This window comes from Mytilus californianus, unplaced genomic scaffold (assembly GCF_021869535.1).
Source record: "Mytilus californianus isolate M0D057914Y unplaced genomic scaffold, xbMytCali1.0.p SCAF_1, whole genome shotgun sequence".
NCBI classification, from domain to species: domain Eukaryota; kingdom Metazoa; phylum Mollusca; class Bivalvia; order Mytilida; family Mytilidae; genus Mytilus; species Mytilus californianus.
In genome coordinates this window covers 131,175,877-131,200,592 of record NW_026262581.1, presented here as the reverse complement: position 1 = coordinate 131,200,592, position 24,716 = coordinate 131,175,877, and the positions used below count along the sequence as shown (strand labels likewise).

General features: G+C 31.5%; 1 protein-coding gene and 1 long non-coding RNA gene across 3 annotated transcripts in view; one reads left to right on the top strand and one right to left on the bottom strand.

Moving 5' to 3' along the window:
* Positions 1-15,780: 15,780 nt before the first annotated feature.
* LOC127734363 (uncharacterized) lies at positions 15,781-23,181 on the bottom strand. The gene is made up of 2 exons (XR_007997533.1): positions 23,079-23,181; positions 15,781-17,432 (listed from the first exon to the last, which is right to left on the bottom strand). It is a non-coding gene; the product is annotated as an uncharacterized LOC127734363 (long non-coding RNA).
* The window catches only part of LOC127734281 (ferric-chelate reductase 1-like), a 41,262-nt gene continuing 35,040 nt past the window's right edge, over positions 18,495-24,716 (top strand). Inside the window, exon 1 of one of the 2 annotated variants that reach the window (XM_052244084.1) lies at positions 18,495-18,636. The gene's annotated coding sequence lies outside the window, so the exon portion shown is untranslated. Of the gene's footprint in view, positions 18,637-23,114; positions 23,255-24,716 lie in introns of those variants that run through there. The other variant, XM_052244095.1, reaches the window with a different exon arrangement.

Here is a 24,716-nt window from a genome sequence, read left to right as displayed (position 1 = left end):
TTCTCGTTGTTGAGTTATAGCCCTTTCCCAAGAATTAAATTTTTGATGAAATACTTAATAAATTCTCCATTTCTGTTCAAAGGAAAATAATTCATTTTTAAAAGATTTTTAAAAGACATTGTATTAATGATAAATGACACTTTGGATTTTTTTTCTTTGTTAAATTGTTTGAAGAATTTTGTGGTAGGTTTGTTTGTTATTCTGTTTAAACTAATTTTCTGAATGCTATATATATATATAAATTTGTTTTGATGAAGTGAACTCCTTTAATTAGATAATAATCTATTTTTATCAAAGGATATATTTCATTACATTACATTGTGCAGATAAAGTTGTTAGCATTGATAGATAAGTTGCAGATCTATATTAGTTTGTGACAAATGAAAGTAAAAATATTTGTAACTGTTAATTATATTTGATTATAATTTGAAAATAGATATACATTGTGTAACATCATATCTAATTTTAGAGAACTATTTTTTAGTGGTTAAATCATATCTTTGATTATAATTTGAAAATAGATATATATAACATCATATCTAATTTTAGAGAACCATTTTATAGTGATTAAATCATATATAATTTTAGAGAACTATTTTGTAGTGATTAAATCATATCAAATTTTAGAGAACTATTTTGTAGTGATTAAATCATATCTAATTTTAGAGAACTATGTGTTTAACATTTATTCAGTTTGAGTTATTTCCCTTTGAACAGAAAATTATATGGATAAAATTAAACTGTGTTTCATTTCAACATAAATTAAATATATATAGAGTTCTTTCAAATGCTGAATCTAAACCTTGTTTCTAAATATTAGATTTTTGGACCCAGTTTTCAAGATGGTCCAAATCAGGGTCCAAAATTAAACTTTGTTTGAATCGACAAGAATTGAATTTATGGGGTTCTTTGAAATGCTGAATCTAACCATGTATTTAGAGATTTTGGATTGTGGCCTCCTTTATCAAATTGGTCCACATTGAGGTCCAAAGGGTCCTAAATTAAACTTTTGTTTGATTTCATCAAAAATTAAATTCTTGGGGCTCTTTGATATGCTGATTCAAACAATGTAAATAATAGGGAAATGTCCAATTTCAAATTTTTCAGTTCTTTGACCACATTCATTTTGTGTCACAAACCTATGCTGTGTCAAATATTCAATCACAATCAAAATTCAGAGCTGTTTTAAGCTAAGTGTAGTGTCCATACTTGCTCAACTGTTCAGGGTTCCACCTCTGCAGGAAATCCGGTTTGCTGTCACTCTGACAGCCTCTTATTTCCAGATGAATTCTGATTAACAGAATTTACCAAAGTGAAAATGAATAATTCTTGATACTGATAAACATTTCTTGAAATGTAATTAAAGGAATGTAGATATAGAGTTGTCAGGAAGTCACTTAAGTAATTTTCATGTCAAGATGGCACTTTTTAAAAATTTTATTGCTAGGAAGACACTTTATTAATTGAAATGTCTGGGACACATTTTTTAAATGGTAATAACAAAAAAAAACATGTACTTTGTATTGTTCTAACATGTAAAAAAAAAGTCTGCTTAGAAAATGTTGGTTTTTGAGTATTTGTGATTCTTGTATCTGTTGAGTGACAATTATATATTTACTATGGTCAAAGCATGCAATCTAAAATAATTGGAAGAATTTCTACCTTTCTTGACACTGTCTAAAAAGGAGATCTTTTTTTTCCTGAAAAAAAATTCTTATGCTTTAAAAAAGGAGATGGTAAGATAACTTATCTATACACAATTGTCTTGTTAGAAGAAATAAGTTAATTTTGCAAACCAGGTTTTTCATATATATATATATATTAGTGTCATTGTTAAAGCAATTAAGGGCTATAACTCCTAAATGGCAGTAGTAAAAGTTGTAAAAACTAACCATGACCTTTAATTTTTTCATGAGATTCAAAATATTTAAAATTTGAAAAGGATTATATTAAACAATTCAAGTTATCACATAAGATTGACATGCAGTACCATTTTAAAATCAATCAAGGACCATAAGTCCTAAAAGCAAACAAAAAATGTAATGTGACCTCAATTTTTTCATCAGTTACAACATGTTAAAATTTGAAAAGCATTGGTTGAATGGTTTTCAGGTAATTGCAATGAAATGACATTAAGTGCACTTTCTTATCATTTTCTAATCAATCAACGATAACTCCTGATAAACAAAAAGTGAAAATCTTCAATATCTTTAACATCCATTTTGTCATTATTAACAACATATAAAAATTTGAAACGCATTGGTGAAATGGATTTTAAGTTATTGCATTGAAACAGCTGGAGCCTCCGACCTGCCCTTCCTCCTGTCATACTACCCCTAATTAATAGCCATATGAATTTCCTATCTGTAAACCCACTCTTGATTGGATTAATGAATTTTGAAAAATAATAATCAGTTTAATTTTTTAGTTTGATTTTTTTAGACTCCAAATATATGGACTCAATTGTAATTATTGTTCCTGATTTTCTCTATATAATAGCATTAACAGTATTAATTTTAATGCACCAGATGTGCATTTGCCATTAATAGTGTGGCAATAAAAAAACACTATTTTTTGTATACTCTCCCATAAGCCCATTTGGAAATTGAAATAAATTGGCTAGTGTAATTACAGATGACTTAGATTCACACAAAAATAATCTTGATAATAAATTTTGTTAGGATTTTTCTTGTGTAGAAATTCCAGTAGTACATATGCTTTTTCTGTCTGTGAAAGTAGACATACACCTTATATTATTTTTTAAATGATGTTTTAATGTAACCTCTGTGTTCATATCAAGGTGCATAATCAGATAACTTTTGTACTTGTTAAATTATTACATGATCTTTCTAATACTTTACTTGGTCCCTTTTTGTGTTTAGGATACAAAATGGTTCTATCTTTGACATGGTTCTTGGTAGTTAAGGGTCCCAAAACAAAGACCTGTTTAAATGTGTTGACTATATCAACAACTTTGTGTAAATGGTACAAAAACAACTAATTATGTATTATTATTGTTGCACAAGATTTTCACAAACAATTTTACCTTTAAAAGCCAAATGGTAAGTTTCTTTTGCTTGGAACATGTATATTAAAGAGCAAGACATATCTTAGTGTCATCAATAGCACATAACGTGAAGCTTGTATATATTTCAAAAGATTTTAATGCATACAAGTTGATGTTATGTATGATAGTTTCATCAAAAAGTAAAGTGATTCGTTGAACATTTTATTTGTAAATAAGATGAATTCCTCTTATAAAGTCCCATTTAAACTTTTAAATGTTCAAAGCTGGTTGCACAATAAAGTAAAGTGTGTGATTTTTTTTCTCATCACTTTTATTTCTAGTATAGTCATCATTTTTCTTCTCTGAACATTTCACTGTGTTTTTTTTCTATAAAACTACTATATTAATGGAGTGTTCTAGTCCAGTAGTGTTATTTTGATGCTAACCAATCCAGATGATACATATTTTTACATTTCATTATCTTTACGAATATTACTGGTCCAGTTGAAATCAATATTGTAGAATGCTCCTTGATAAGTAATGTTAATAAGTGGCAATTTGCCAAGCAATGTAACCTCAAGCGTGGTACTACATGTATATTAGGAGAGTGTATAGAATTAACTATAGCAGCATTGTTGTTTCTTACCTAAAGTTTGTGACAACCAGTCACTCAGAACGGGTTCCTGAGGGGTAACTTTCAGGCAGTTTATTTACTTAACTGTTATTAAGAAGTCATTAATATGTTTTGAAAACATAGTTTTGTAATACTGTGTACATTATCATTCACTAGGAATCAAGGTTGATTAAGACCAAGGTAGTGTTGACCAGAAAGAAGCTTTAAAATCAAAGTATAGTTTTATTTTACTGTATACGAAAAGCATTGACCAAGAACCAGTATTTAGATCTCTATTTGTTGTTTTCTACAATAATCTGTTGTTTTATAATTTTATAAACATGTATATATATATGGAAGAAGATGTAATAATTGTTACCTTATTTAATTGATTATTGCTTGTTATCTACCTTATTTGATATATAAAATTAATGTACAGTTTTTGTGCCAGTTGATTTGATTTACATGTAATCTTAGAGGTACAAATAGACTTAATGTCACCCACTCTCTTTCCATTGTTTGGCTACTTTCAGTTATAAGAACCTACATTTAGTTACTTTGGAAGTAGTATCTTCAATAATATGTACTGTGGATTCATTTATTTTTGTGGGTATAAATTTTTGTGGATTGAGGGAAAATGTATTTTCGTGAATAATTTATACTTTATAAAAATACGGAGATGTGGTATGATTGCCAATTTGTTTAACATCTACATTCATTGTCTACCTATGTATCTATATACTTACGTGGTATCCCATTAATGTTTATGAATCCACAGTATATTAGATTGAATGCAGCACAAAATGATAGTGTACTAGCTGGCTATTATTGGTTTATCCATATAAACAAATGGTTAAATGTAATGGGTAACTCAGGGCAAAGTGACACAGTTCTTTGTTTTCATTTTGTTATAATCTACTGTTATTCATAAAACATTACTCTTATTAATTAAACCAATGGATATGTATTTACCAAAGTCATAACAACTATAGACATAGCATCAAACTACTTGTATACCATTGTATATTGTAAAGTAGGACATTTTCATGAGGTGTTTAAGTTTTGGTAATATTTTGATTGTGATAAAATCACAAAAATATCTCTCAAATATATTTGGTGTAAAAAAGATCAGAATCAAGGACAAGAAAATAAGCAAAAATTAAATTTCACAAACCGATTTGGCTCTTGAAATAGCAAAATTAAAACTCTGTGAAAATAAATTACTTTATAATAATTGTAAGTGACTTTTTTTCAAATTTAACCATTTCATGCCTATTCATGGATGATGATGATGATGATGATAGATGGCTGTTTAACATTTAGTGGTAAATTAAATGTATATTCAGGACGATAAATTGTTAATGTGATATGAATTTAAAACTCCTGCTTTGTACTAGACAGACATACTGACCACTATTTTTAACATGCTAGTTCACAAGATGGCAGTCTGCAGGGAGACGTGTCACCCTACCAGGATCCATTATTCTGACTGAGCTCACCAGTCTCTGTCTAAACAGTCTTACTCCTAAATGCAGTGTGATTAGCCTAAAAGCTGTAAATATCACTTTTAATTATTAGGCTGTGTATCAAACCAATGATATTCTGCAGGGGGGCAAGCATGAGACCACCAAAGCTGATCCCCTGCATGGAAAACATGTGCTATCAACATCATTCACTAATACCAAGGATCCCCAGAGCCTATTAAAAAATTGTACAAAATACTGCATGAAATACTGCTATTTCAGTATAATAAATAAATAATTCAATGAAAAGATCCGTAGAGCAATTAAGTTTTAATGAGAGCAGATGATTCCCTTCTGTTGTTTTTAGGGGACAAGGAAAGGGATGTCAATGACTTTTTAACCTCAATTTTTTTGTTTGCTTCCTTAATCCTTAGTCTAAGTAAATGTATGAGATAAAAAAATGTCTTTCATTAATATAACCAGAAATCAATTACTGCCAATGAGATGGTATCAGTAATGGATTTCTGATTTAACATGCTATCTTTTGTCTTTCTAGATGTTATGTTGTTAATTATTAATTGTTTTATGTTGCAAAATTAATTTGAATCAAATAAAACTGTTGTGTCACTTGTGTGTTAGTTAATATAGTTATTATGTGTCATTATACAACTAAACTGTTCATCTTAAGGTTGTTCTCTAGCCAGGTTCTTCTTTAAAAGTAACCGTTATATACAGGGGAGCTCTCCATGTCATATAAACTGCTGTATCCCACTGGTTTCTCAGATACTATAAGCAATAGTCAATTATATTTGGCATATACAATAATTGTTAGATGTACATGACCATCTGGCATTGTTCATCTGACCTTGACCTCATTTTCATGGTTCATTGTCAGCATTAAATCTTTGATCGTTAGGTCTGTTGCCAAGACACTGTACATAATAGGTCAAATGTAGTTGATGTATCAATTGAGATTATTTATGGTGTACATATCAGTCTAAGTTAACAGGTATTCTGACCTTAATTTCATTTTCATGCTTCATTTGTCAACAACAAGTTTTCTTGGTTAAATCTTTTTCTCAGATGTTATAAGCATTCAACTATATTTGGTGAATGGAATGATTGTAAGGTGTGCATGATGGCTGACTGAGTTCATATGAACCTGACCTCATTTCCATGGTTTATTGGTCAATGTTAAGTTTTCATGGCAAGGTCTGTTTCTTGGACACTGTTTCATATGTCCTTAATTTGTTGTTTGGAATCATTGTAAGTTGAACATATCTCTGCCAGGCAAGTCAATCTGACATGTCTCATGTTCATGGTTCATTGGTCAATGTTGAGTTTTCTTTGTAAAATCGGTTTCTCAGATACTATGTGCAATAGTCAATGATATTTGGTGTATGGAATTATTGTAAGATGCACATGTCTGGCAGGAATCATCTGAGCTAGACCTGATTTTCATGGTGCTTTGGTAAATGGTAAGTTTTCATCGATCATTTTGTTCTTCAGATAGAATAAGCAATAGGTCAACTATACTTGGTGTAAAAAATGATTGCAAGGTGTAATTTAATGTTTGTCTGAATCTTTAGTGATTAGGTCTGTTCCTCATATACTATAAGCAATGGGTTCACTTTTTTTGGTATGTTGAATTATTGTATATGCCGTATTGTGAACATTTCCACCTTGTATGGTTGATCTGACCTTGGCATTATTTACATGGATTATTAATAAATTTTGAGTTAAACTTTCTCTTAAAGACTTTAAACATAAATTCAATGATGATCAGTAAAGCAGGCAAGACATTTCAACATGTGCACTTTTGTTTTAAAATGAATTATTCGAATCAAAATTATTTCGAAAACAATATTTTGTTTCCATTGAAAATTAGTGAAAATACAAATACAAAATGGAGTTTAAAAAAAAAAATGTTTCATGAATGTTATTGAAAAAAAACATTGTTTTTTACTTTCAGTCTGTATTCACACCAGCCACCAATATCTCCCATACAGAATTTGTTAAACAGTGTAGCATGCCACAGAATACTCTTTTTCCACCAATATCAAAATTATTCATAAAAACAGAAGGTATACAAAAACTTTTACAAAATTTAAATCCAAACATAGCAGGACCAGATAAAAGAACTATCAATTGAAATTGCACCAAATTGCAATACTTACCATCATCTTTGAGAAGTCAGTTAAAACAGTAATCCGAATAATTCATTCCTTCTCTGTAATCGATCTCTCCTACCTAATGTAGTAACTGGAAAACTGCCCACTCCCATGTCTCACTTGGCGTGTTCTATTGGTATCTTGAGACTTCTGTACATCTCCAGAATGTCTCCTGGTGAAGAGTCCAAAAGAATGAATCTGGACCTCATCTGGGGATATTCTGTAGAAGTAGCAAGAAAACAACAAATTCAATTTGGTTTTAAATATAGCAGATTTTTTTTATGTTGGATGTCATAAATGAAGTTCACAATGATTCGTTAGAAAATTTAGTTACGTCAATTCATTCAGTAGACATGACTATAATAGTGTCATCTGTTTTGGCATTGATGTAATTATATAACAAGTGTAAAAACAAAGAAAATTGGTTGGAAGAAATCGCGGTGTAACTTACATTTTTTTCTTTATGCTCTCCTAACTCAATTTATCTAAACAAATCCGGCTTAAAGCTCTAACGATTTGATTTTCAGGAATAATCTTAAACTGTACAAGAATTTGTCAATGTTTGTCTGGTATATGATCAAAAAGGACATATTGTCTATCAAAAATTTTTAAAGTAACAAAACTGGATTATTTTTGTATATAAAAGATATCGAAGAGTTCTCGAAATCTTTTTTTCCCTAGTGGTTCTTGAAGAAAATCTGCTGGTCCTAACTGTTATTTCTATTGCAAAATACCAAAATTGTGCCAGTCCATGCAACATTTCGATGGTCAAAACCTTCGGACCACCACTTTTCGAGAACTTTAATTGAAAACGTATAGAAGGTATACAAGGTCATGGCGTTTCTCAGATTGTTTATGACTAAATCCGTTGGTTGTGTACTGATTGATACTTTAGTCTGGGAGAACATGCATGATTTATTTGTTAGTATATAAATAAGACATAGCCGAGAGGGTGATAGAGCTGATTGTTTCCCCGAGAAAACATTGTCAACGGAGGCGAAGCCAAGGTTGACAATGTCTTTTCGAGAGGTAACAATCTGCTATATCACCCTCTCAGCTATGTGCTATTTAATTTATTATACTGAATGTTCTGTTATTACTGTCTACTTGATGACCTCTTGTACATAACCACATCCGTATTTAATAAAGCGCACAATTGATCAAGTATCTCCGTGAAGGGTAATAGAGTATTTGCCATGGGATAGAGTAAATTATCTACCTCGTATTAACCAATCAAAATCTTGCATTTTGACCTGCAGTGTAATAATTGTAATTGACTTTGAACAAGCTTTCAGTAGCTGCAAATACTCTTATTTCGGTGTTTTGTGTCTATTGTCTTAATGCTAGTTGTTTTTTGTGTCTCGTACCGATCTTTTCAGTTAATCCCATTGCAACTGATTTTTACAGTTTGTTCTTGTGTTGTACTGTTACACCACTGTCCCAGTGGAACGCATAAACATGTTTACCCCTGCCATATTCTTTATGTGCCTGTCCCAAGTCGGGAGCCTGTACTTCAGTGGTTGTGACGTCGTTGGTTTACGTCTGTCGTCTCGTATTTGATTTTTTGTAAATTGTTTTGTTATATATAATTAGGCCGTTAGTTTTTTCGTTTTGAATTGTTTCACATTTTTTCATGTCAGGGCCTTTTATAGCCGACTACACCGTATACTTACATTTCTTCATGTCAGGGCTTTTTATACCCGACTACACGGTATTGGTTTTTGTCATTGTTGAAGGCCGTACGGTTGCCTATATAATTGTTTACATCTACTTCATTTGAACTATAGTGTAGTAACTTGCCTCATTGGCAATCATACCATATCTCCTTATATCTATATGGTATACCTGCCTTTTAAACTGGTGTTCTCCTGAACATGCATGAAATATGTGTCACTGGACGTTAAAAATAAACAACCAACAATCAACCAATTTAAGATCGTGTTAAATAAGGAGAAACCCATTTGATAAATATTTTTTAGGGTGGAGTGGGGGACAAGAGGGTTTGAATATGTATATGGTGGCCAGTGGTAAGAGCTGAAACATATAGGCATGCTTAGCGACAGATTAAAAGGAATAAACAATCCTCATGCCCCCTCCCCCTCCCCAGAATATCAAATAGTCGTCCCCTTGCTGTTATTGTCCGTGTAGTTCTTATATTTATCCAGCTTATCGCCCCTACTGCCATACCATAAAAACGTTCATCAAACAGTTCACATTCTATTATATCTGCATTCATAAATTTATTAATGTCATTTAGACTAAACGACGCCATATTTGTTATGTGCCTCTGCCGTCTAATCTTTTATACAAAAAAAGACCAAATATAGAACCCCGAAAACTACCGCCCTAATATCCCTCGCCATATTTGTTATGTGCCTCTGTCGTCTAATCTTGTATACAAAAAAGACCAAATATAGAACCCCGAAAACTACCGCCCTAATATCCCTCGCATGTATTTTTTGCAAACTTCTAGAACACTTCTTGGTTAAAAACATTATGAAACATGCAGATAATTACAACATATTATGTCCCCTACAGCATGGATTTCGCAGAGGTCGATCCTATGAAACACATTACTTCAATTCAAAGATGATGTTTCACCTAACATGGAAAATGGCAAACAAACATATATTTTGGTCATGGATTTCTCAAAGGCATTTGATAAAGTCTCACATTCTCTTCTCATTAACAAACTTCAGGGATACAAGGGTAATTAAATTTGTGGGTACAAAATTTCTTAAGCAATTGCAAGCAGGCAGTAGTTTTAGAGGGGGGACAATCTGAGTATGTAACAGTCGAGTCATGGGTTCCACAGGGATCAGTTCTCAAACCAAGTCTTTAGTTTTTAATTTATTTCAAAATTAAATCAAATTCTGATTTATCTACATTTCAAAACATCTTAACAAAGTGGCATCATGGGAAACCACTTGGAAAATGGCATTCCACCCAGATAAGTGTAAAGTTATTTCAGTCACCAGAAATAAAAAAAAAACAATCACATTAAACTACTGGTACACAATACACAATCACTCTTTAGAATATGTATCAACAGCAAAATATCTAGGGGTAACTCTAATCGTAAATGGGATTTGCACAACATATGCAAGAAAGCTAATATAGCACTCTAGGCTTTCTAAGAAGGGATCTGAATGTAAGCTCAACATCCATTAAAAAGCAGGCATACAAGTCCCTAGTAAGACCATCACTCGAGTATGCTTTCTCTGTTTGGGACCCTTACCTACAATAAGACATAGATAGCATTGAAAAGGTTCAAAGGAGGGACGCTAGTTTTGTAACCAACAAATAAAGAAACACCTCAAGCGTTGGTGACATGTTACAATTCACCTTGAATGGCACAGCCTCTATGACAAGAAAAGATTCACGATTGGTAATGCTATATGAAATAGAATAATAACAGGTTGCAATACCTAAAAACAATAAATTATTTCCACAAAAAAGACAAACAAGACATTCAAATACGAATAGTTTCCATCCTGCAAAACACAGTACAGAAAAGAATCTTCAGTTTTCTCGAGAACAATAACCGACCGGAATAATCTACCCAATGATAATCATATGATTATCATACATTGGTCACCAGTAGACTCTTTCAAATCTTCATTCTCTAAACATCAAAGTTAAACTCAACTTTTCAAATTATGCCGGCCGAACTATCTATATTTGGAAAACCATAAAATTACTTTAAACACAAGAGCTTCATGACCCGAAATAACTCCTGTGAAACATTCTGGCTACTTTAATATTGGTCCGAGCAGAGTTTAGATCAAAATGACAATTACTTCATGAGAGATTGCAATGAGGGGCTAGGTGATCTGACTGATAGAAATATAATTATGTAGTTGGTTATGTCATTTGAGGAATCGTAAAAATGGTAGCGACGACTGAATACTTTACTAAGATCTTATCTTAATAAATTTTAATGATTTCGTAAGAATAATCAATCTGATTATTATTTGTCTCTTTAGCACGTGGTTAGGGCTCAACCTGAAAATAGTTAAGAGAAAGCCCTGCAGACAGGGTCTGCATGACTTTGTATAATGTAAGAAAGGAATTAAAATGATTATTCTTTTGGCTTTGGTGGTATAGACTGAGTGGCAATGTTTACTTTAAGTTAAGAGTCCCTCAAATCTTCAAATGTTTAATAAATGTCGTACTATTTTACTTTGAAGTTTCTTTGTATTACATACAATGTATTTAGCATGTTTAATATGTGATATCCACACATGCACTCACAACGAAATTTGTTTGCGATTTACATAAACTTTTTCAATTTCCAGCTGGTTTGTAACTTTGTACTTTTTGTGGTTTTGGCTTATCTTTAACACTGCAGGAAGTGTTCTAAAATCATTTGTTATAACACTTTTGTTTTAGTTCTTTGGTGAAGGGAATAGAATTATAGAATTGTCCCATGGAAATGCTCTTTGGCATAAATCAGGCTCTAGGCTCCATCTTATTTTATCGTCCAGCTCAAGGCTAAATATTATGGACTCGGGCCTCCTTTGAGCAACGTTTGTTAGATTAGGACACCGAGCTCCAGAGGCAACCGAATCTGGGCTCCAAAGGAACTAGTAGGGCCAATATTATTACCACAAATTATCTATACAATAGTTATTAAAAAACTGGTCATCATCGTGGTATATGGACTGCCCACAGGACAGTTGTATTGACTAAGACAGCGATAATGACTGAGCCGAAGGCGAGGTCATTATCGCTGTCGCAGTCAATACCACTTTCCTACGGGCAGTCCATGTATCACGATAATGACCAGTTCTTCAATAACTATTATGTTTATTTCATTGAGGAACCATGTTCTTAAAAAATCTCATAAATTCAAATTGTTCAAAGCAAACTCGATTTATTGTACGATTTCTATAGGAAAGAGTGAAGACCAGTCATAGTGATAACTACAAGTCACTGCCATTCATTTAAGTGCAATTTTTAGTATATGAAAACAAAATAAAGTTTTCTATAATTTTATAATTAACGAAACATATGGTAAACAATCCAACAAATCCAATATAAAATTGACATCACTCTAAACAGAGAAACCACGCCCAATCGGTCATTAACATGTAAAAGTTCGCTTACGACCGGTTTTCTGGTCCGTTTATTTCTGTTAAAGACCGATGGATTTTTTTACTAAAGAATAAAGAATGTCATGTGACCACTCGTTATCCAATAAGGGAAGCTAATTCTTAACCGATATGAAATAATTACATAATAGTTATTGAAAAACTGGTCATTATGTGATATATGGACTACCCAAAGGACAGTGGTATTGACTAAGCCAGCGATACGGCTCAGTCATTATCGCTATCGCAGTCAATACCATTGTCCTACGGGCAGTCTATGTATCACGATAATGACCAGTTCTTCGATAACTATTATGTTTATTTCATTGAGGAACCATGTTTTTAAAAATTCTCATAAATTCAAATTGTTCAAAACAAACTCGGAGTTATTGAACGATTTCTATAGGAAAGAGTGAAGACCAGTCATAGTGATAATTATCAGTCACTGCCATTCATTTAAGTGCAATTTTTCAGTATATGAAAACAAAATAAAGTTTTCTATAATTTTATAATTAACGAAAAATATGGTAAACAATTCAACAACTTCAATATAAAATTGAAATCAGGAAAATGTTTTATTAAAGGGACATCTCTCTAAACAGAGAAACCACGCTCCACCGGTCATTAACAAGTAAAAGTCTGTTAACGACCGGTTTTCTGGTCCGTTTTTTCTGTTAAAGACTGATAGAAATTATTACTGAAGAATAAAGAATGGCATGTGGCCCCTTGTTATCCAATAAGAGAAGCTAATTCTTAACCGATATGAAATAAATCATTTTAAATAGCAACAGACAACTTGAAATATATCAGTTTCACCAAAATTACTACACATTTTTTCCCTGAGTTTCTGTGGCGAAAAAGGGTGTGCTGATTACCAGTACACAATTGTGAATAAGAATTGCAACACTTATTTATGGTAATACTGATTCAGTGTAAATGCATCATATTACAATTAAAATGATATTGATGACACGAACGTGGACTTCCTCAAGAATTGACCAAGCTACTACAGTCTGATACAATAAATAAATACTGGAGATTTCAATGATTTGATTATGAATGATGAATGAAATCGGATTTACGATTCCATGTTTCTTTTGATTATTTAGGTAAAATGTTTTGACGTAGCTGGTAATTGTTTTACTGGTGATATTTGGTTTGAAATTAATTCGTGACTTGTGATAGCGGATGATAATCTTGTACTTGTTTTAAAAGAAGAGACACTTTCAGGCATGTATATAAGAGAGGGACGAAAGATACCAGAGGGACAGTCAAGCTCATAGATCGAAAACAAACTGACAACGCTATGGCCAAAAATAAAAAGACAGACAGACAAATAATAGTACAGATGACACAACATAGAAAACTAAAGACTAAGCAACACGAACCCCACCAAAAACTGGGGGTGATCTCAGGTACTCCGGAAGGGTAAGCAGATCCTGCTCCACATGTGGCACCCGTCGTGTTGCTTATGTTATTACAAATCCGGTAAATAGTCTAATTCGGTAAGTCATATTCGTGAAAAGGGAGGGTATTGTAGTTACGACATAAGGAACATGTCCGATATCATCTGTGAAACGGTTATTCCATAACGGTCAACCAACTCGTGATGGCGTCCGTAAAATTTACGAAGGGATGATTTCAACTACCCCATTTGGAACTTTTGGTTTAATAGCTTCCTTATGAGCAGCAATCCTCTATTAAGGAAATCATGATAGGAAACACAAGCCCGGGAATATCGTATCAATTGGGAGATATATACTCCGTATGCAGGCGCTGCTGGAATGTTGCTACATAGAAATGGAAAGTTCACAATTGGGAAGCTGAAATCATCTCTTTTGTCGTAAAGTTTTGTTTTCAACCGACCCTCATTGTCAATTTCTAGATGTAAGTCAAGATAAGAGGCAGACTTAACTGTAGTATCCTTTATCTCTAGTTCGATCTCCGGGGATAAATTCGTTCAACATAGTCACCAAATTTTGTATTATTTAGTGATATTTCTTAGTGTACGGCAAATGCTTTTTACAGCGCTATCGCGCTTTGATTTTATCATTATCAAAGATGAAAATTTATTTGTCCCTTAAAAAACAATTTCAATAAAAGAACAGAGTTCCAATGTCCCCCGCGTTGCACATATTTTATCTTTCCAAGGTACAAGGGCAATTACTAAAAAAGCACTTTTTGTTTGTTCTTTAAACTTTTTGTTTAATATCTTAGAGAAATGAAGGCTTTAAAGCAAATGCAATGTGATTTCAATTATAATTAATATTTCCAAGGGGCATAACTCTTTAAAACTATTTGATCAGAACTTATATATTTGAAAGTTTAAAGACATTGCTGATATAAACCTATGATATAAGTTTCATAACCGTTGGCATTCTGACAAGAACTGAACACCATGAGAGCGCTAACAATGCAATTTTCCAGATAATCAATATTTCCAAGGCGCATAACTCTTTTATAAATAATTGATCAGCACTGATTTTTGAACTTTTGAAACATTGATGATATAAACCTATAATATAAATTTCCTAACAATCTGGCAAAATTTGTAAACCCTAGAGCGCTCATAAGGCAATTTACCATATAATTGATATTTCCAAGGGGCATAACTCTTTTAAAAAATTATTGATCGGCACTGATTTTAGAACTTGTCAAAGTTTTATAAAAATCTGACAAGAATTGTACCCGTGGGAGCGCTAACGAGGCCATTTTCCATAAATTTAATATTTCCAAGTGGCATAACTCTTTTTAAAAAAGTCGATCGTCCACCATTATAGAACTTGTCCGAGATATTGCTGATATTAACCTGAAGTATAAGTTTTAATTGTACCCGTGAGAGCCCTAACGTGGCCATTTTCTATAATTCTAATATTTCCAAGGGGCATAACTCTTTAAAAAAAAGTCGATCGTCCACCATTATAGAACTTGTCCGAGATATTGCTGATATCAACCTGAAGTATAAGTTTTATAAAAATCTGGCAAGAATTGTACCCGTGAGAGCGCTAACGAGGCCATTTTCCATAAATTTAATATTTCCAAGGGGCACTATAACTCTTTTAAAAAAAGTCGATCGTCCACCATTATAGAACGTGTCCGAGATATTGCTGATAATAACCTTTAGTAAAAGTTTTATAAAAAATCTGGCAAGAATTGTACCTATGAGAGCGCTAACAAGACCGGATGGACGGACAGACACACGGACGCACGGACGGACGCCCGGTATTTCTATGTTCCCCGCAAAAGTTTGCGCGGGGGACAATAAGATGTATATTCTATATGTGATGTCTTCAGGCAAGGTCTCTTTTTTTTGTGACATCACAATATAGCAATGTCAGTGAAAAGAAAGAAAATTTGACGTCATCGTTGAATTTCCTCTCGATGAGAAACTAAGATCAAGCAAACCCACACTCTCAATTTTAAAAATATTCGATTCGTTCAATTCAAAGTTTTATTTAAAGTTGATATTTAGTAAACAAACCGTACAAAAACATAAGCTCTAATGAGCTTTTCAAATCAACAACATGCATAACAATATATTATACCTACATTATGACACATACAAAAGGCATGCAAACAACACATTTTAAAACATAATGCATGTTAAGGTCATATGAAACAAGTTTCTGGTGATTATAATGCCGTTCAGGAATTTACTGAACTAATGCATGCATGTATACGAAACGAAGTCCTCTGTGTAAGTTTTGATATCTTTTACGAATCTGTATTTTATAATCGACAAAAAATATTTCATTCATAGATTGTTGATCGGAAACGTTTTTTTTTTTATTGTCCATGTGTTCCAATAAGTTAATTCAACTTTGTCATAACAGTTGTTAACTGATTTGGTTTATTAATATATTTCTGTCATAATCGATTGATAATATTTTCTATCCACGTTTGTTCACCTTATTAACGTTTATAACATTTCCTTCCTTCACAATTGCGTTTTGTGGTTGCCGAATTCTAAATAGCGATGTCATGGTATGGAAAAGCTGTCGATGAATTAGAGAATGGGAAGAAAATAATTCAATAGCAGTACATTTTAGAAGAATTTGATAAAACAAAGGATTTCTTTGAAAGGGGCATTAGCTGTCAAATTCATGTTCACCGATTTGACTTAAATTCTCACATTTGATTAATAACATACTAAAACGTATATCCAAATTACAAAAAGTTTAAAATAACAATTAACAGTGCATGAACTCGATAATGTTTCGTGTGTACTTTTCAGTGTCTAGACGTCATCTAATTAACCATCGAGATGACCTCCGAAGACTGCCGACGGTCATTTAACCCGATATAAACATAAATATAAATAGATAATGACCACGTGCAATTGGATTTTTTTTTAGGTCTGTTTGATTTCATATTGTGGGTTAAAGGTATGTTTATCGTCGTTTTTACCTGTATAAGAATGATTTTATTGTGGATCGAATCAGTCAACCAAATGCTTCATCCTTGACATTCTTTTCCTTTTAATAGCTTATTACACACGTAACCCATCTCCACCGAAGGGGTTAAATAGAAGGTCACATGGATATGGATTCAATGAGTTGCAAGTGAATAATTCATCAGCAATGTTTCTAAGTTATTTTGACAAAAATGAACCAAATTGGCTGCTAGAAGCAATTGTTATTTCATTATTTCACATTCATTGATGATAACACAAAAAAAAATCATATTTTATTTTTCATTATATCTCGTAGCTAATGCCCCTTTAATTGAAAGTCTATCTACACATGTTTAATAGTAAAACTTAGCCAGGAAAGTATATATAACATATCAAACTTTTTTGTTTAAATTGAGGTATTACTAGTATATGATTTTAAGAGAATAGAGTGAATGAGGGTTTCAATTGGGGTCCTTCGTTTCTGTATTCTTTTATTTTTCATGTCATTTTTTCTTTTATTCTTTATATTTTTTGCCCATTATTCTCTATTCTTTATATTATCATGAGCACCCCATTATTCTTTCTTTGTTTTCCCTTTTTTTCTATTTTTTGTTGTTCATTTTTCTGCAGATTTGGCCCATTGTTCTCTATATTGTAAACCCGCAGGCCATCCAGACCATCATGAATGTCACCTAAAAGTTAAAACAAAGCATAGTTTAAAGTCGGGTTTTAGAAAAAATGCACACAAAATATTGTATAATATAAAACATAGGTTTTAAGTTAAACAATTAAAAACAGCAAATAATAGCAACTAAAAATAAAACTAAGCATAACAGAATGAGATAGTAGCAACACAGGCACATGTTACTGAAAAAAAATACCAATATACTTTTAGTGTTATATTAAAGTTTATAGGTAAAAAAAATTCAGAGACAAGTGCCTGTGAATAGCTGCTAAAAATGCAATACAAACCAGTCAATTTAAGGTAGATAGGGTGTCTTCCTCCATCTTGGATTTTGAAATACCAGAAAACAATCGGTCTAGATCTTTAAGAAAATGTGCAAATTTTGAGAGTAGTAGGTAATTCATGTGTAAGAATTTTTATTTCAATATAGAAAATGACATGTTTTATCATTTTTATGGTTGTCTTTTACAAAAAACAGAATACTTTTGTTTGATTCAATTTTTTCAAACTTTGCCACATAAGGGGAGGCAACTCAAATGTAAGGGCAGATAATTCAGGTAAAGTTACTTTTTCAATAGAATGTGTTAGGAATTTACCTATTTTATTATGTAGCAAGAAAAAGGGTCCCGTGACCCCATTTTTTTCCTTTTCTTATCTGAAAGCATAATATTAGAGCTATCTTCTCATATTTTATCTCAAAATTCTATGGTGTAGTTTTTGTTTTATGGCAGAAAATTGGGTTTTACTTGCATAATATCATGATACAAAATCTGTCAATTTTGCACAACCTGTAGCGTGAAAATAAGCCCCGTGACCCATTCTTTTTATTATTATTTTTTAAAAAGCATGATATAAACTAAATTTTGGCAAATTATTAAAAAATTCTATGGATTATAATTTAGACACCCCATCTACCTTAACAACTAAAAAGAACGAACTGGCTAAAAATTAGAGAAAAACAGTTACTACATCAAATCTAATGAATTCATTAAGAGAATGGAAACATAGAAACAAACCAAATGAACTTCATATTGCACCATACTCTCATCAGTGTTCGTTCAAATTGTTGTCATTGTGAACATAAAGATTCACACTGCATCCCAGAAATGTTTTTACCGACAACGTTCCTGATATTATTATTTGAGGCCAAGAAAACAGAAGTAGACACTGATAATATCAGCGATAAGATCCAGTCTTTGTTAGAAAGACAAGTAAGCACTTCCAACGTATAATTTTAATTTTACTGTTTAACTTGATTACGTGATTTTTTTTCGTAAATTTCTCTTTTCTTTGTCAGGTACTGAGTCTGAGGTAGTAAACAAACTCACCAGACCGATGCAAACACCCACTCGTCTGCCAGTTTCTAAATATTTACATCTTGAATTGTACGATCACAAAAGTGAAAAATTAAAACTAAGATGTGGTATGATTGCCAATAGACCTTCTGATATAGACGAATTTCGAATTTGGGAACTTTCCCGTAAATTTGTAAATTTCGTATGTCACAATGCTTATGAGTTATGTTGTTAAGTCACAGTAAGAACCGATTGTTCCATGATGTCCTTTACTCTGAATGTAAAAAAAAAAACTACTGTAACTCATTCATAGAAAATAACTCAAGATTGTTGTATTTGGGAATCTGTGACACTTGGAACTATTGACATCATACAAAAATCACTTTTCATTTGTGTCGTCAGATGCTTTCTATTGTGACAATAAAATTTTAAGGGAGCCTTTGTGATATTCAGTCATGGGCGACAAAGAGCGATTAGGTGTATGACACAACCATAATCCACCAGATTCCTGGCAGAGAGGCAGAGACCAAATGATATAGATTCAAACAATACTTTAGTTCTGAGAACGTCTGTTTTACCGTGTCCGATTTTATTTTACACAGAAACGTCAGAAATCTATGCAGCATTGGGATCAGTACAACATCCTCTGCATGAATACATCAACATTTGGACAATGTCACCTTATCGTAGGTTTTCATCAGGGCGAGTCAAACTAGAACTGAGTGGAATTTGCTTAATTGGCCTATGTAAATATCAAGGCATGTGCATAGAAAAATGTAACGCGATACATTGTACAACTTTTTTATTATTTTTTCATTAAAGTTGATTTCTAACAAAAAATTTAGCATTGTTGAAATTTACATTTTTTTGTTGTGTTTGTTTTGTTATAGAATACATTTAAGAATGTCTTGATTTAAACATAATTATTTTCCATTTTTTATTTGTCAAACACACAAAAAAAACAAATTTTAATCGGAACAATGTTGAAAATTTAAGAAAATCAACTTTAATATTTGAATCAGTGTTTGTATTGAACAGTTTGAAAATATGTTATTGGTTTTGTGAGCTGAAACATGTATTTTCATCTACTTAGAAGATAATTTTTTCTTCAGATAAATTAATCAATGAGCGATGGATTTCTCTTAGAAGAAATTTAGAGGTCCCTGTGAATAAACTACACAGAAAACAATAGCTATTATATTTATTCAATGGGACATGTGAACTGACAAAAGTTTAAATCGACAGGTAATTGCAAATGATTCTGTCGAAAAATGTTTCGTTTCTTTTGCAATAAAGCAGGGATACCATTAGTGAGCAGTAGCTCAAAGTTCAACTTAATGTTCCTGTCAATCAACCAAAATAGCCACCATGGCTTAAAATAGAATAAAAGGGTAAAATACATTTATTGTCTAATATCTTGAAAATTATAATAGATGAAGAAAATCTGACTGAGACAATGTCAAGATCTACCATAAATTAATTTCCTATAAAAATTATCAAATCACTCTTTAATTACAGGAGTTAATGTTTCTCCTGTCAACTGATATTAAGGATGAGATGTTGGAAAAACTAATAAAATCTTGACATACATACCTATCTTTTTACCTGTTGCCATTCTAGGAATACAGGTAGATAATGTGCAATGACATATAATACCCTGTGGAATGAAAATACCAATACTACCTGCTCATCTAATAAATGATAAATTCTGAGAAAACCGGAAAGGAGGTTCGACTAACAAATTGCACTTTGAAAAATTTCTGAAAAGGTCCATACATATGTGTACAATATAAATATGGAAATTAGGCTTGATTGCAAATGAGACAATTATCCACAGAGACCAAAGAACAAGGATGTAAACAACTATAGGGCACTGTACAGCCTTCAACAATGAGCAAATATATTTGGGATTATACATTACTTTGATAAAAAGTTATTATTTCACAACATTGCATTTGAAGATGAACATATTTTTTTTTCTCTTTTTTGACCTCACTACCTCCAAATGTCAGTCTGAGGAGAAATCAATTATAAGGAATAGTGTGGGCCTCAAGAACTGCAGTGGCGGTAATTAGGATGTACAAAACTCATATGATTATAAAATATTCATAAACCAAGTTTGTCCAGCTTTTGTGAAAGATCTTTTATTATAAGAATCCTCATTATTTTCAACCATTTCTTTCAAATTAATGTCTTTATTGAAAAGTAGATATAGTGTGAAGAAATATAAAATGTAATCATTGAATATAAAAAAACTAAAATTTACATACTACAGGTATCTGAAGTTACAGTAGCAGTGAATGAAATATTTAAAAATGTCTGAGCTACTTCAGAAGTTTATTGCTCATAAATGGTGACATATACTAAGAAGTTACTGGCAAAGGAAAGTAAAAATTGAAGTTTTCCAGTTGTAACTTCATATTTGGAGGATAATTGCTTTACAACATTGTGAAATGTTGGAGAAAGTCTCTTGGCTAAATACACAAACATTACAAATTTAGAGATTTCAGGCAGAATAAAAATGTTCCTTTTAGTTTCTGTGTGCTAATTGATGTGTCCTCCACATCTTCATTTATTCATATTATTTCTTTATTTGAAAACTTCAAAACATTTCATTTGTAAAAACTTATTCCATGGGTTATTTTGTTTAAAAATTTTGTATAAATTAAAAATAATCAAAATTCTTTAACTAGTTTCTGTCACTATTAGATATGCAGCCATGTCTTGTTGGAATAAGAATGTCAAATCTGATGACTCCTGTATGAAGTGTGACTTTCTCTGTATGCTATATAACACTTGCAACAAAACTTAATGGTGGCCTGATGCAAGGAAAAATATTTGCCTATATTCATAAGGCTATTGACAGATGCAGATCCATGACTTTGAGAAAGGGGGTGGGGTGGGGGTGGGGGCAAACTAGGCAACGTTTAAATGTGGACAGGTCTATGCATTACCCATATATGTATCTCCATAAGGGGAAGCCTGGGCCCCCTGTCCCCCTAAATTTGCCTCTGATGGAGTATATCCTCTTTTTTTCCAGTGGCATTTTAAATTCACCACCCTTCATCCCTGTAGACCCACTCTGCAAATTCAATCTATCAGTATTGGATTTTAGGCTAATTTGTTTTGTCCAGAAGAGTTACAGCCATTCATGACATTGTAAATATAATACAGTTGTTCTATAACTTATATTTACTATGTCAGATATTCCTATTACAATATGTATCAAATATATTTTTTGGTTTGTGATAAGATAAGTGTTTAAAAGTTGATGCCCAAAGTATTATTTACATATTTTAAAATTTAGAAACAAATTTATGAAAATCTTAAAATCAGTTTTTATTGAAAGGTTAATAGTTCAAATTAGTCAATGCATTTTATTAACTATTTATAAATTTCATTTTACCAATTGTATTCTTCTTTCACAAAAGGTGTATAAGAAGCTATAACAATGAATTGAATTTTACTATTATAAATTATATTCATAAATAAAGGGGTAAATTCAGTAAAAATATCCCATTGACTTCAATGCAAACCTATTTTTGGAATTAAATTTATACCTGGTTTACCTTTAGAAATCAGAAGCTTTCATATATATCATTCATCAAAATATGTAGCCCCATCTTTTGCAACAATAAAAACATTAGGTTAAGCAGCATTTTTGGGCCATTCACATGGCCTTGTTTACAAACACTGTAGATTCTTACGAAATTCCTACACTGATCCCATTACTTTTCAACGCTGTAGTAAAAAAAATAAGTGCATTAAAGTTTAAACATTCATTTTAAAAAAATTTGAACCCTTGTTTGGATCCATCTATCAAAAAATAATTTATTACTAATATTAACAACCAATCAGTGGAGCCCAGGACTTCAGTGTTATACAAAAAGCTCTCCCCAAATGGGTGGTCCTTAAAGACATATATATTTATTTATTGAATTTTCCCCTAAAAGAAGTCTGAATTTACAGAAAAGAAACATCTTCGACACTAGACAAGTGTTTTACAATACATAGTTACAAAACTATTGTGATAAATGTTACTTTTATAAGCTTGATAATGTTACATTAATCTAATTATTAAGATTATTCTCAAGTAGAAAATAGTTTTGATCAAAAAATATTCCATACTGTTAAAGATAGTTTTATTGAAAAAATGCTAGGCTTGCAGAAAAATTTTAAATATCAACTATTTTATATAGAGTATAAAGAGCCTGACATTTTTCATTTGTTAGCTACCATTAAAATTATGATACACATTCTTGGTGCAAAATAAAAATGTGCTTAAGAAGTTTCATTCTTTTTCTCCTACACTAAACCACTATGAGGCATTAGGAGTGTTAAGTTATGTTTATATTTACCTGTGTGAATCACTGTAGTTCATGGTTCAGAGGTCACAGTTCATCTCTGCCTGTTTTGGATGTGTAACCTAATACCCTCTTTCAACATGGAGTATTGATGCAGCTACAGTTTTTCAAAAGAAAACAACTATTTTTGAGGATAATATATAAATTCTGTGATTTAATTAGGATTTCCTGTAAGTATAAACACTATGTTTATAATTGTAAGAACAGTTTGAGTTTAAAAGTTTATTATAGAAAACTTGTTTGTCATAAAGATCAACCACTTGACAGGTAGTTTCTGAGGCAAAATTCTTTCACCCTATTTATATATCTATTAATTGGACAAGTATTTTGCCCTTACCATATAAAGATACTTTGAAGGTTTTACATGGCCTTTTTTAAAATCTTTTTAACTTAATGCAGACTAAACAAATTTGTTGACATGACTGATCATCTGTTATTAATCTTATTGTATGTGTATCAATCTCTTGTTTCTTCATATTTATCATCCCATGTTTATTTAATATTGTCCCCAGTGGGTTAATATTTGTATTCAATAGACACTAGAATAAGATTTCAAACCCATTTCAGTTATCTTGATGAAAATATGTATATTCATCATCTATGTATAAAGAGTTTATTGATAACCTAAAATATTTCATGCATGTAATAAAGATCATATCATCTTTGATTTAATGGTAGGAATCATGCTGTCAAAATTATATTGCAAAAACATAAATTTAATGTACAAAATGTAAGATACAGAGAAATAATTGTTCTTTGTTTAAAAATCTTTACATTTCCATGATAAAGTCATTTATGACCAGGAGCTGTTATATAACACACAACACATTTAAAAGGGTGTACAAAGATTAGAGGATATTTGATAGCTGAACTTTTTAACTTTTTTGTTCCCCTTCACGTGAATATATAATTAGGATATATATTTAATTTGGGGTTTAATGGCTGTCTGAGGGTTATATTTATTGTATACAATTTAAAATTTCCCCATGAATATATTTCCCATAAATGAGTGAATTGTCAGAAACCTGAATGAATAAATGATATTATACATGTACATTGTAGGACTCAGTTTGTTTTCCCTTTTCAGAAACACATATTCTTTGAAATAGTGATAGTTAGGACAATTTGTTCAAATCTATGACCAGAAACCATCTTCCCATTTAACAAGTTTAGATTCAAGATTTAAAATTTTATGAAGAAAACTATTATGATTATCATGATTATATATTTTATGAAGAAAACTATTATGATTATCATGATTATATATTTTTGTCAAAAGTTTGATATGTATACACAGGTGTAGTATAGCATTATGGCAACTAAGCAAAAAATTCCACTCAATCTAGTGCTTGTAGAAACTTTAAACTTGCACTGAGTGAGGTGTGAGCTTTTATTCCATGATAAATGGCTCTTTCTAACTATATGATGAAGAATAGCAATTACACTGCTGCCTTTTCCCTTTGGGTTTTGCTTCAATAGAGTCAAGGATTCTATTTGATTAATTAATTCACAATAAGAAGAATTTTTATTAATCTAATCAAGAACCCATAAAGGGCATCATTTACAACAATATTAAGCACAATATGATTGGAAAAAAGAAAAACTATATCCTAATATAATACTATCATATAT